The sequence below is a fragment of the Equus quagga genome, chromosome 8 (assembly GCF_021613505.1).
Source record: "Equus quagga isolate Etosha38 chromosome 8, UCLA_HA_Equagga_1.0, whole genome shotgun sequence".
In the NCBI taxonomy this organism is placed as follows: domain Eukaryota; kingdom Metazoa; phylum Chordata; class Mammalia; order Perissodactyla; family Equidae; genus Equus; species Equus quagga.
This window is the reverse complement of record NC_060274.1, coordinates 16,275,723-16,289,925: the sequence shown is the minus strand read 5'-3', so window position 1 is coordinate 16,289,925 and position 14,203 is coordinate 16,275,723. Positions and strand designations below refer to the sequence as shown.

The 14,203-nt window shown below is 44.9% G+C and overlaps 1 long non-coding RNA gene across 1 annotated transcript; it reads right to left on the bottom strand.

Annotated features, from left to right (window-relative positions):
• Positions 1-10,581: 10,581 nt before the first annotated feature.
• LOC124243962 (uncharacterized) lies at positions 10,582-13,616 on the bottom strand. The gene is made up of 3 exons (XR_006889820.1): positions 12,642-13,616; positions 10,792-10,968; positions 10,582-10,708 (listed from the first exon to the last, which is right to left on the bottom strand). It is a non-coding gene; the product is annotated as an uncharacterized LOC124243962 (long non-coding RNA).
• Between the last annotated feature and the right edge of the window lie 587 nt (positions 13,617-14,203).

Below are 14,203 nucleotides of genomic sequence, written 5' to 3'. Positions count from 1 at the left end.
AGTGGTTCTGGCTACCTAGACTGGGGGAAGTGGTGGTGAATTAAAGGGGCCGATGGGATTGGACTCATTCCACAGGGTAGGCTGTTCCGATGCTGCCCCCTGAAGGATACCCCTGCCGGCACCGCAATTTCTCTTGCCACAATCCAGCACTCTGAGGAGACACCCTCCTCTGTGGTGAGATTTGAGCAGCACTGGGAAAGCTTCCCTTTTCCCTGAAGACATCTCCTGACTCTATCCGTGATCCTGAAATCTGCTCACATCAAGTCTGTTCTTTGATCATGGGTAAATACAATCCCTCGACTTCTGTTTCTGGCAATATGGTGGACTATGTTATTTGGAGCAATTTTTCTGCTGAAGTCTAGAAGTTCTGGATAAAAAGACTTAAAATATCTTCTTAAAACCATTCCAGCTTTGAGAAGATAGTAAGGAATGATCAGGCCAAAATCTAAGTGAAAGCTGAAACCTGGAGCGATAAAGAGAAGCGTGAGAGTCGTCTTTGCTCTGAGGGCATTTGCCAACCCAGGTAAACTTGAGCTTCTGATTTGACATCCATGTTGCTGCATATAGCAGACTTTCATTCCTTTTTATTGCTGAGTCGTATTCCAATGTATGGAGGTACCACAGGTTGATTTGTATATCTGCCAGTTCATGGACATTTGGGTTGTTTCCAGTTTTTGGTGATTACAGTTCAAGCCACTGTAGATAATCATGCACAGATTTGTGTGTGAACATAACTTTTCACCTCACTTGGATAAATATGTGGGAGTGGGATTGCTGAGTTGTATGGAAAGTCTATGCTTAACTTTACAAGAAACTGCTAAGAAGCTGGGGTGTCTTGACCAACAATGTCTGAAAGTTCCAGGTGCTCCATGTGCTCAACCAACACTTAATAGTGTCAGTTCTGTTTGTTTTTCTGCCATTCTAACATAGCGGTTTCTTGTTGTGGTTTAAGTTTGCATTTCTCTAATGGCTAATGATATTGAGCATCTTTTCATATACTTATTTATCATCTGTATATCTGCTTTGATAAAATGTCTACTCAGAGACTTTGCTCACTTTTTAAGTGGGCTGTGTGTTTAATATTGAGTCGTGAGAGTTCTTTATATATTCTGGATACGAGTTCTTTATCAGAGCTGGGATTTTGCAAATACTTTTCCCCGTCTGTGGCTTGCCTTTTCATTTTTTAGCAGTGTCTTTTTAAAGATCAGAACCTTTTCATTTCGATGAAGTCCCATTTATCAATTTGTGGGGCATGCTTTTTGTATTAGATGGAGTCCCTTCTGGATTAGTTTGATGTTTTAGCGGCTGGCAACTCCCAGGCTTTCATGTGGTTTCAGTGTTCCCTTGTCATTTAAAGCACTTTCTCGAGTAAATGAAAAGTAAGACATCTAATAAATCATCCTGAGCGACACAGATGTTTTGTATGTTTGGTGTCCCAGTCCGTCAAAGTCTTCTCCAAGACTTGGGAAGAGGGGAACAAGAAGCCGCAAAACCACGATAGATACTTTGTAAAGAATAAATCATCTTTTTCTGTTAGTTTGACTGCTTCACCTACTTTAATGTCAGTAATGTACAGTTATAAAAATGAGATAGCATGCACAATTTAGAGGGCAATAGTGAATTGTAACTTAAAGTAAGGAGAGTTAAGAACGGAAGTGCTGGGTAGCCAATATTGTTGCTCGTAAAGAGAAAAATCACCCTGTAATGTGGATCTTTGAAGATTTGCTTTACCACCTCAAACTCCCTCTGTAGCAAGGAGGACATGGATCTTTAAAGACATGAAAACTGATGCAGAGGAAAATTACTAGTAAATTGCTTATCTGAATAACCGCTCATTTTGTTGTCCTTCTACCTTTCAAGTTCAACCATTATTTTTTGAAGGGTCACAACTTAGTAATAAAATATTTTGTTGTAAAAAATTTAATGACTTTATCACCTAGGATTACATCATTACTCCTACTAGATCATAAAGTGATTTTTAAATTAAAAAGTCCTTAATAATTCATATAGAGCTATTGATTTGTTTTCTAATTGGCTATGATCATTGAAATATGGTCTTGATAGTTTCACAGGTATAAGGCAAAATTCTCGTTATCCTCTTAAAAGATCATCCCAGCGTTTCAATTAAAAATTTTTAGTTTGGGAATATCTTTTATCTCCTTTTCAAATCTGCTAGTAACCCATTACATGCCAAAATAGCACTGGATTTAGAACCGAATAAAAGATTCCATCTAATTTAGAGTCCAGTGAAACACAGATTAATGTATAATCGATATATAACAAGCAGGGTTTATTTCATTCATTAATCATTCCAGAAATATTTCTCGAGCACCGACAGAGGTCAAATACTATTCTAGTTGCTACAGATGTAATAATGCACAATAACTGATGTTTTCCCTACAATCTGGAGCTTTTGGGCTAGTGTGGATACATTAGCCAATTATCCCACAAGTATTATTAAAGCACTAACCAATAATCTCACAAGTAAATGTATAATCACAAAATGTGATAAGTGCTATGAATGATAGTTAAATCACGAAATGAGAGATCTCATGGGAGTAGGCAAGGCTTTTCTAAGAAAATAATGTTTGAGTTGAGATCTGAATAAGAGTAAAGATTAACAGGGAAGGAGTGGTAGGGCAAGTGAACATTCCAGACAGAAGTAACAGCAGATGCAAAGGCCCTGTGGCATGTTCAAAGAAGGCTCAAGAGACTGGGGCAAAGAAAGTGTAGGAGAGAATAAGGTAAAGATGAGGCCTTTTAGGGCATGTGAAGTGTTCTGTTTAACAGCAATGGGAGGCAGCCATGTTCCAAGCCAAGAAGGGGATGTTAGTGAGTGGATGTGATCAGATTTTTCACTTTGCAGCGTGAAAAATGCTACTGAAGATGGGTAAGAGTAGATTAAGGAGGACCAGTTAAGAGGCCACTGAAATAATTCTAGTGAGAGGAGAAGGCGGCTTGGATTAAAATGGCGGCTAAAGAGACAAATAGGCGTAGAAAGATTTGTGAGCTACATGTAGGTGGGTAGGAAGCGGGGCTGAGGGACAGGGAGCCCTTAGGGTTCCAGCTTGTAGAACTAGACGGAAGAGAGTGTCAGTCAGTCAGGTAAGACCCCCTAAGAGAGGAACAGGCTGGTGCAGAAGATCACGAAGTCATCATTACTGCCGTTTTGGTCACGTTGGGTTTGAAGTCACCCCAATGGCGATCTTGACTAAGCAGTCAGATGCAAAGGTCTGGAGTTAGAAGAGGGGTCTGGGCTGGAGATACAAATTTAGGAGACCCTGGGCTATTACCACTGAAAACACAGGCAAGCCCGGAATCATCCAGGGGACACATGCACGGTGAGACGAGAGGACCTAGGCAGCGCCCTGAGGGACTCTCAATGTCGATGGCTGGTGAGAGTAGGATAAGCTCACCAAGAAGAGGGTCGGCCAGAGTCTACAGAAAAGCATCGGGAGAGTCACGGCAGCGTGCAGCCCACCATACTGAATGCTGCCGAGCAGTCAAAGCCTGCAAAGTGTGCACTGGACTCAGGGACATGGGGGTTACTGTGGCCGGTTTTAATAAGATGATGAGGGAAACAAATGGCCAGATGGAACGGGCTGAGTGGGGAGCAGGAGGTGAGCAAAGGGGACAGTGACTGAAAGCAGTTCTTGAGAAGTTTGGCTCTGAACGAGAGAAAAAGACGGGCTTGGCTGAAGGGATACCTGTGATCAAGGTTAAAATAATCATTAAATTATATAAATAATGACGAGTGAGGAAATTGAAAGAATATTCTATGTAACACCTGCAATATGTTATGTAAAATAATTCAAGTTCATGCGTTAAAAAAGTGTCCAACTGCACTTCTATTTCGGAGATTTTCAAACGTATTTTTTCTTTTTTTTTAAAAGAGGACTTCATTTTTTTATTTTTTGGCGAGGAAGATTGTCCCTGAACTAACATCTGTTGCCAATCTTCCTCTGTTTGCTTGAGGAAGATTAGCCCTGAGCTAACATCTATCTGTGCAATCTTCCTCTATTTTCTATGTGGGACACCGCCACAGCATGGCTTGATGAGTGGTGTGTAGGTCCACGCCCAGGATCCAAACCAGTGAACCCCGTGCCACCAAAGCAGAACGTGGTTACACTATGCCACTGGGCCAGCCCTGAACCTATTTTTAAAGAAGCTGAACCCTTTTATTAACTAAAGTCCCATTTATAATCCCAATCTGTAGAACAGCCACAAGCAGAAGTGGTCCTTATGGCACCTGCATGAAACACTAGGCTCCTCTCAGTACAAACAGACGTCCCTTGCAGAGGCATGGGGAGGTGGCACACCTGTTACTAAATGGGTATTCAACAATGACTTACTTGTGAAATATGTTTATTTCAGGCAACTTGCAAAGATCCATCAAATACAAGAGAAGAAAAGAGAGAAAGGAATCAGAGCAGAGCTGGCTGGCAGAATAACGTGCCCAAATCTGTATCAACAGGCGAGAATTCTGTCTCTAAGCTTCTCAGGAGTCAAAGCAAAGAGATATGAGTCCCAGCGTCCCAAAGGTAAGGTGCCCAGCTGTTGGGGAAAGTAGCTCTTCAGGATAACGAGGCCAGAGGAAGATGTCTCCTGTGAATTCTCATACGGGAGGTACCAGGATGTAATGAGCAACATCCTCAACAATAGTTTCTTCAGCAGATATAGTGACAAATGTTGTGCATCTGTTTCTTATGTTCCTCAAGAGGCCAATGGGATCACATCAAAGTGCAGTCTAATAAAAGCAATTTTGGGGGGTTAAGGAAGTGTGGCAGAGAGAACAAAGCCATTTCTGAATATCCAACACACAGCCCTTTAACGATGTTGCAAATATTCCCATTTCTCCCCTTTAACACACCTGCTCTAGAAAAAAAGAACAAACCATTTCTCTATGTTATTCATTCTTACAAAGGTAATGCACATTTATTACAAAAATGCAAATAATTCTGAAATATAAAGCACAAAAAGTGTAATTTCCAGTGATCCCATCCCTCAAGGATCAACACTGATTTCGGTTTAAGCATATTCCCCTGAGATTTTTGCATACACATACAGCACTAGTGTATGTGCATATTTACAAAATGGGATCGTATCCTAGCTAATGCATAGAAACTCGAGTGACTATGGACTTGCTCATCATGTGACTGTAAAATAATGAATCCCTTATTGATGGGTCTTTGGATGTTTCCAGTGTTCTCACTATAAAAAATAAAACTTCCATAAGCAACTCAAGAGCCTATCAATGGAGGAATGGATAAAGAAGATGTGGTGTATATATACATACACAATGGAATACTACTCAGCCATAAAAAAAGACAAAATTATGCCATTTGGGACAGCATGGATGGACCTTGAGGGTACTATGCTAAGTGAAATAAGTCAGATGGAGAAAGACAATTACCATATGATTTCACTCATGTGGAAAATAAATAAACACATAGAAATGGAGAACAGATTGGTGGTTCACAGAGGGGAAGGGGGAAGTGGGAGAGAAAAAGGGGTAATGGGGCACATGTGTACAGTGATAGAGGGCAACCAGACTTTTGCTGGTGAACATGACAGTCTATACAGAAGCCGAAATATAATAGTGTACCCCTGAATTTTACACACTGTTATAAACCAGTGTGACCTCAATAAAATAAATACATAAAGCTTCCATGAATTTGTCATAGGCATAATTTTACAAAATTTTTTCAGGTTTTTCAGAATTCCCTCTTCGAGCCTCCTCGCTCGGGCAGGACCTGCTATGAGCTCATTTGTTTTCCCTCTTTACCTTGAAAGTTACCCCGTGCCTCGTTTCTTCAGGCCTGACCTCTCTCTGGTGACTCGCGGCTGAGAAGGAAACGATCCCCTGCACTGAGTGAACGGCCTTGTGAACCGAGTGCATAGAGAACTGAGTGGCACTGAGTACCCACGGCCTTGGAATTCTCTCTCCCAGTTAGCGCATTGTCATTGCAGGAGTGTCTTCTAGAAACAAAACTTCATCCACAGACATAATGTTTTTGCAGGTTCGAGTCAGGTGAACAGGGGACGGGGTCTTAGACCAGATTTATCGCATCAGCTGCCTTAGGATGGAGCCAGCTCTGCAAGTGTTTGCAAACACACAGCTGGTCCGTCTGGACGGCTGCCGGGCACCGTGGGGAAGGGTGACAGCCTGGAGCCCAGTTGCCTGGGTTTGAATCCTGCCTCTAGCACTAGCTGTGTGTTACCTTGGGCAACTTAGTGAGCCTCTCTCTGCCTCAGTCTCCCTATCTCTAAAACAGATAATTAGGGCATTATGAAGACTAGTGCATTAATAACCATAAAGTACTTAAACGCAGAGGCACATGGCAAACTATTTAAATATTTGGAAAATAAATCAAATCTACTCTCAACCTGTGACACATCAATGCCGACACTTTCAAGGCCTCCTAACTTCGTGCTGCTATTTAACGGGGCCCGGCCTGAGGGCCTGCAGCGGTCAAGGCCCAATTTTTCTATAGGTAAGCAACTCACAGGATGCTAAATCAGTTCTTCACCCATTTCCACACTCGCTGCCACACCCAAAGTTTTATTTTGGTCAAACGCAGCTTCCTAAGTGCCATTGAAAGCACTTTTATTCTGTCACTATGAAAATGACTCTTTCTTTGGACGAATTCATAACACATGAAACATTGGCCTAAGAAATGGTCACTATTGATAAATTTGTATAGATCGAACATTTTCGATGCTAAAGAACAGGGACCTGATTGAATTACATTTTATTAAACTTAATTACTACTACTAGAATTTTTTTTTTAATTTCCAATTTTGTTCCCAAACAGATTTGAAGCGGCTTGACAAATATCACTTAAGGAAAGAAAATACTCCATCAGCGGACCTCTAAGGACAGAGAAATTTTTCAAAGCAGATCCTAACACTGCAGTGGATTTTACTAGGCTTTTTTCCAAACTAGCCTACTAAATCAGTGTTATTATTTTTTGGTGAAAAAAGGCTGAACAATAACCAGCTTTATGCGCCTACAGAAGCATATTCCAGAAACATCCTTTTGAGTTCTAACAAACAATGATCTGTTTATACTCTGTGTCGTCTCCCACAGAGGCCTGTACCAGGTGCTTCAGGGGACTAAAAGCACCAAAAATGTTGATAAATAAACACATTTAGCTCACTGATTTCTTCTGGGAACTTCTTCTGGGCCACGGCAGAAGCCTACTTCATAACCTGAAATATGAAGCAGTTTCACCCACATAACCAGTTCTGGTTACAGAATTCCCGTCCAGCAATTGCCATTATGCAAAAGAAATGATGATTTTTAGAAATCACGCTCCAGCCTTGTTTCATAAAATACCTTTGCCTGATGTTCAATTTTGCATCTTTTTTATGGTCTGATATATGGCAATACCGCATTGTCATCTAAAGCTAATATAACTCCATATTGAGACTAAATGACATGTTTACTTGTCTTCAAGGTGTGACAAGAAAGACACTTCCAGTTCCTTCTTTAGGAGACAGTATTGAAGTTTTTCATTAGTCAGGGGGTTAAATGCATGAACAGAATGTTTAGTTTTGTGGGAGTTATTTTGATAGCTAAATCAACTGGTAGGTTAAAAAAAATTGAATGGAAGACTCAAGCTACCATCTCAAGCGCAATTAGGAAAATTTTCTGAAAATGTTTGTCCGGAGAGATTCCCTAAAGAAGGTGTTTTTTGCTCAACTGAAGTCAGCAGCTGTAACTTTTTTTTATTTCTGTGCTCCCTATCACAACCAGGTCATGACAGGGGCTCGGGAACTGGTGAACAAAATTGACGGTTAACAATTGGTGCTAAGAAAAAAGACATTGGTGAACATTTTGTTTCAGATGCTTAGCATAAAGGTAAGAACACGGACTTTGCAGTCAAGGCTGCCTCAGTTGAAAATATGTCTGTCCTGCTCACTTGCCGTAAGATCAGTCACGCTAATTATCAGATGATCTCCAGTCTTTTTTTTTTTTTTTTTTTGAGGCAGATTAACCCTGAGCGAACTACTGCTAATCCTCCTCTTTTTGCTGAGGAAGACTGGCCCTGAGCTAGCATCCATGCCCATCTTCCTCTACTTTATGCGTGGGACGCCTACCACAGCATGGCTTTTGCCAAGCGGTGCCATGTCCGCACCCAGGATCCGAATCGGCAAACCCCAGGCCGCTGAGAAGTGGAACGTGCAACCTTAACCACTGCACCACCGGGCCGGCCCCAATCTCTGGTCTTCTCATCAACAAAAGGAGACTAAGAAGACCTCTATCTCTGGGCAGCTGGGAAGAACAGTGATGATGGACATTGGGTATCCAGTGCAACGAAAAGTAAGCTACGATTATGGGGATTATGAGAATAAGGTGTTGACCATAAGCATCAAAAAACGAGTTTTTCCCTCCAAAGGCCAGTCAATCCCTCTCTCTCTTTCTTTGTCATTCATTCTGTCAGTTGATATTTACTTTCTAAAAACATGATTTGATTTCCTGCTTTGGGGTAAAATATTGAACCTATGCTCTTTTTCGAGCGTTTAATGAGGGGCCCCAGAATAACTGTTTATTCTAAACAATCAGGTAGGATTAGTGAGCACATGTTAATGTAGAAAGTGCAAGAAGCTGGGTAACTGTGTGTTGGACCCAACACATTCTGGAACATGTTTTGTTGTTTGTTCATTTTCTCAAAAGCCATGATATCAGTTTGCTTCCTTTAGATGACCTGGCTCTTTCTTCTAAAAGTAGAGTGCAGAAAACATTTAAGAGGGTGATCCTATTGGTTAGTTCCTGTGAGCCTTTTAATGAGAAGAGTAGACATTCCAGCTTGACACACACAACTCAGGAATGAGCTGTTGCTTTATAGGGGGCAAGAAAAGGCTTCAACCTGCCCAGTAGAGGAGGCAGAATCTCAGATGAGGGTAGGCTGTGCAAACAGGTGCCACCCACGCAAATCCAAGGATAAGCTCAAGGATGTGAAGTGTGAAAAGAACTGCTACCCAGCCGCTGGCTTTACCAGTGACGGCTGTGCGCACTCGCAGGGGACATCTATGGGGGTGCCTTTGACTGACCAAGGACACTAGCAGAGGGAATCTGCAAACAGCTTCTGCATCCACGGAACTGCATTCGCAGGAGAGGTTCAGAGGCATTCGGGAGAAGATGTCCAGCTCGAGAGAAGTTCGGAAGTTTTCATCACCTTATTACTTTAGGCAGGTTTTGTCAAATGTGAATGAGGGCTGTTTGCTCACACAACTGAGTTCCTCATCGTTTGACAGACAGCTGAGCTCCACCTGCACCAGAGAGCTAAGGAAGCGTAACAGCAGGTCCTCGTGCGGCTGCTTAGACTTCGCCTTTGGAAACTTTTTTTTTCCAATTGGGATGTTTGAAATATTCTTGCACAGTGGAACATTAGCCATGTTTTGAAATCAAAGAAAGGAGCTGTTTCTCCAGGTCAGAACCTGATATTTGTTTTAAGGACACTTCCTGTGATCCTCAATGGCAGGCATGTTGACATCTGGGCCTTTCCTCCTCGTTTTGTTACCATCTCCTGGAAACGACGTGGCCGTGGGGCCTGGTCATCTTCCTACTGAAAGTGTGGTCCTCAGACCTCCAGCTTCAACATCGAGAAGCACCGCTCCAAGTAATGAAGCTAGGGGAGAAAATTCTGAAACCACCATAGAACATTTGTCAGTCTTCACCCAGACAGGCCCTTAAGAAAGGCTGGCCTCCAAGCCACATGCTTGCTTGGTACCTGAGTCACTGAAGGCCCCTCTTTGTGGTCCCATGTTCCTTCCTTTAGGCCATGCTGTGTCCACACCTATGACCGGATGCTGAGACCGGGGCCACGTGTGACCGTGTGGGCTACGGAAAATAAAGTAGCCACCCAGCTTTTTGGATTGTTTCCCAATGTTCATGATTCCTGGCAACTCAGAAGTGCTTCCAGGGACAGGACTTATAGGGGGGCGGAAGAGGGAGGAGAGGAAAGTGAGGTGAACACTGCTGACACCGTGGAAAAGGCCGCCTGGGAGGGACCCTGAATCAGCGGGAGTTCACCTTCCTTCCCGCCCGCTCGCCAGGCTCCAGCGCCGGGGTCAGGAGTTCATGCATAAGAAATCAGGATTCTTTGGAGCAACTCATGCTGCCAAATCCACACTGACAGTCCAGGCCCACCCCACCCCCAGCCCAGCCTTGTATTCGAAGGTCAGCTGCTCTGCGTCAAGCACACTTGATAATTGCTCAAAGGGAAATGAGGGCATTGTCGTGGACAAATGAGTCAACTTGCCTTCGATTAACACAACTCGAAATGAACCTTTCAATGGTAGACAAGTTTCCTGAATGTTACTGTAAAATATATCACATATTATGTACCTCTCGGTTCATGGTTCTACATCAGGCTGGGGGAAGAAATTAATCTGGACATAATATGTAGTCCAGGGCGTTTCAGCAAGATTGGAGGTAACATGTTGAGAACATGTGTTCACACTTCAATTATCCACAAGGAGGAAGGAGAAATAATGAAACTAGTCCAAGATGGTGGGTAACCAGCCCCTATGTCCTCCTTCCTTCCACATCCCAGCCCTTTACATTACCCTCTCTCTCAGGATGGCTGGCCCTCTGGGAAGGCATGTGCAAGTAGACATCCAACACAGGGCGCTGTGGGGGCTGGAAGGAGGCTGAGGGGAGGCTGAGGGGATGGAGAGATGCCCGCAGAACACAGTTGACCTGCACCATGGATAATGGAGAGTTGGCTATGCAGATACCTGGATAAATATTGGAAAAATACATTCAGTTGATACAATACTTACAGTTGATATGGGCAAAGGGAAGAGACCATGCTGCTGGTGGTGAATAGAGAATCATACAGCGCCAGCCCCAAGGGCCTACTGGGTGAAGTTCTGCGGGCTCCACATTGGCAGCTTGGGTTCAGTCCCCAGGCACAGAACCACACCACTCGTCTGTCAGTGGCCATGCTGCGGTGGCGGCTCACATAAAAAATAAAGAAGATTGGCAACAGATGTTAGCTCAGGGCAAATCTTCCTGAATCAAAACAAAAAACGAGAATCATACATACTGTACATTTAGACGAGCCAGGAATGGGCAAGTCTTTTTCATTTAAGAGAAAATTGGGGTTCCCCCATCATTTCCAACTTATGCTATGAGATACAGTGATGCTGTGGGAGAAAAACTTAATTCACGATGGTGCCAACTGCTCTGTTGGGGGCAGGAGGCAAAGCTAACCTCAGAAACTCTTCACCACTTCTCTGAGCCACGTTAAGTAACTCCATTGCTGAAACTGTTGATTGTGAAGAGGGATTTGCCATATTCACTAGGTTCTTAGAAACTTTAGCCATTTGGACATAAATTTTCAGTGAAAGCTATATTAGATGGGTACATATTCAAAAGAAGAAAGAGATCTTTACAATAAGCATCCTACTAATCCCCGGGTCAGGTTTGGTAGGAGGACAGGAAAAATATCTTCAGAGAAGCCCAAAGGGCTCCCAGAGACCCCTGGAGGTTGGCTGTCACAGTCACATGGTGGCCCTTCTGCCTGGCTCGGTGGGGAAACCCACGTGCTCTGTCTTGGGGCTACAACCTGATCCAGAAAAGGACTTCCTGCCAGCATCTCCTTGTCCTCCCCCTCCTACCCAGGATGCTCAAGACTTCAGGGGAAAAAGTTATATGATCCTGCATCACAGAGGCTGAGGATCCAGGGCACAGACGACACCTCTCCTAGAACACCAGGAGAGAGAGTCAGGGTGAGCGTCCATTTCTCTTGACTTCCAAACCTGTGCTCAACTGTCCAGCCATCCTGCCCAATGCTTCTGCATTGGAAATTGATTCCCTGCATTGTGCTAGATGCCTGCAAGACCGTGTGTCTGTGCAAGCGTTTGCATGCATGTGTGTGTTTGCGTGGGGAGGTCTGTGTGCGTGTGTGTGTGCACACACGTGTATGTTGGGGGAAGTGAAGCGTGCCTTAGAGATGCTGATGAAAGAGATTCCAAGTCCTTGCTGGTGTCACACGGTCATAAAGAACCAGTCAGAGCACTTGGAGGCCAAGACTCAGGACCCCCCGGGTAACCTGCGTGGGACCTGGCAGCGCCAGCTATTTGTAGCAGGGGAGAGGAATCTCCTTCTAGAAGTCTGAACTACCGTGGAAATGAGAGGAGAGCAGAGACGCAGGCCTGGCACTCAGAGGGAGCGTGCAGAGAAATTGCTCAGTCTATTCGGGTCGAGAACAAGTCCCAGGCTCATGGATCCTTCCATTAAAACCAAACTCGGAGAAAACTACAGAAATTAGGGATCACGGATCCAAGGAACCAACATAAAAACTAAGAGAAATTCTTGGGCCACCCAAAAGCTGCTGTGTCCAGGGGTGTGTGGGAGGGGGTGGTGGCTGCCTTCCAGGGCACAGCGTGGACAGATTCGTGACGGGGGAATGGGGCGGGGGCAACCTTTTAAGTGTAGTTCTGTCACCTCCCCCTTACTTCCTTGCTAGGGTCTCAAAAAATCAAAGCAAATGTATAGAAACCTAAACGTTCAGTTATTAACCTTGAGACAAGGAAAGCTCTAAGAGCCAGGGATCCTGCGCTCTACCCCAGGGCAGCCACCCACTGCTGGTCTCCCTTCGCCCCCGACACTACTGCCTCCTCCTCACCTCCACAAACTGAGTTCCAGGCGCGCCGCTGTCTGCCCACCACGTCCCATCACCACGGCCTACACCCGCTGTGCCGACAGTTCTTGCCCTTTATCAGGATCCACAGTCTATAGTCTTGACCCTCTTTGCTAGGCTGCCCCTCCGTCATCCTCCCTTCCTTCTGTCCCCAGCAAAGGTTCCATGCCTTACCATCAGAGCCTCCTTCTTATACCCTAACACCTTTTAAACTCTTCCCCTCCAGCTTACTTACCTGGAAATCAGGTAAGTAACCTTGGTTAAGACCAACCCCCAGCTTCTCTAAGTCTAAGCAGCTGACGTGGCTGGAGAAAATCCAGCAATACTGCCTAGCAGTCTCTCCAAAACATTCATTCTCTGGCTTTCCCAGATGACTTCTTCACACCTTCTCCTTTCTCCCCAGCAATCCAGCATCCCTCCCCTGCCAGCTGGACACGACTGAGATAATAGAAACACCCAGAAGGCATCCTTATCTTCCCACTCCCAAATTTACCAATCTGACCAGACAGCCTGCCTTCTCTCCCTTTCATCGGACACCACCGTGCTCCTCACAGAGGTCAGCTCCATCCTCCCGCTTGGGCTCCTCAGAAGCAGATCCCGACATGAAGATTTGGGTCAAGCGATTTGTCAAAATGCTCCCAGGAGAAACCAAGAGTGGAGTAGGGGAAGCAGAACAGAGGAGGGGAAAAGCCAGCTCAGGACGCAATGTCACATGAAATCCCCGCGAGCATGCTGTGGTTGGAGCCTGCAGACTCCAGAGCGTCCTTACATCTTGCAATCATCCTACCTGAAGGCCCCGAGCTGGACTCTCCCAGCTTGGCTCTTATCAGCCACCGACCAACGACTGTCCACAGGGTCACAAGCTCCTAGGAATTTAGGGCTCTCCCTCTGCTGGTGCAGGCGTGGGGGCTCCGCAGCCTGGGGCAGGCTCAGAAGGACGGAGGTGCAGGCTTTTGGAAACAATAGCATGCCGATATATATAATACGTTTATTATGGGCTCAGCTGGACCATAAGCTATGGAAACAAAGGAGAGTAAAAGACATTGGGGGTGGGGGCGGAGGGTAGGCTTCAGGATCAAACCTTCAGGATAGAACTCACTGAGAAGACGAGATCTCAGCAAAGACTTGAGTGAGGGGAAGAATTAGGGACGCAGGTGTCTGGGGAGGACCGGCCCATGTGGAGGAATCTGTGCTCAGCATTTTGGCCAGCGCAGCTGGTGAAGCGGCAGAGGGAAAGAGAAGCAGGAGATGGGGCGAGAGAGGTTGTGGGAGCGGGGTCAGGTCAAGGAGGACCTGCCCGGTGCAATATTTAAAGCATTCTGCCCCAGGGTGAAACGCAGAGCCCGGAGGATTTTCAGCAGAGGACTGACTGGATCTGACCTCTTCCTTTCCTTCCTCTCCATCTTCTCCTGCTCTATTTATCTGGGTAGCACTTCCCGTGATCCACAATTTCCCAACATACTTTATACTTGTCTCCTTGCCTGTCTATTTCGGATTTCCTGATTAGGATCCAGGCCCCGTAAGGGCAGGCGTTCTCTCCATTGGGC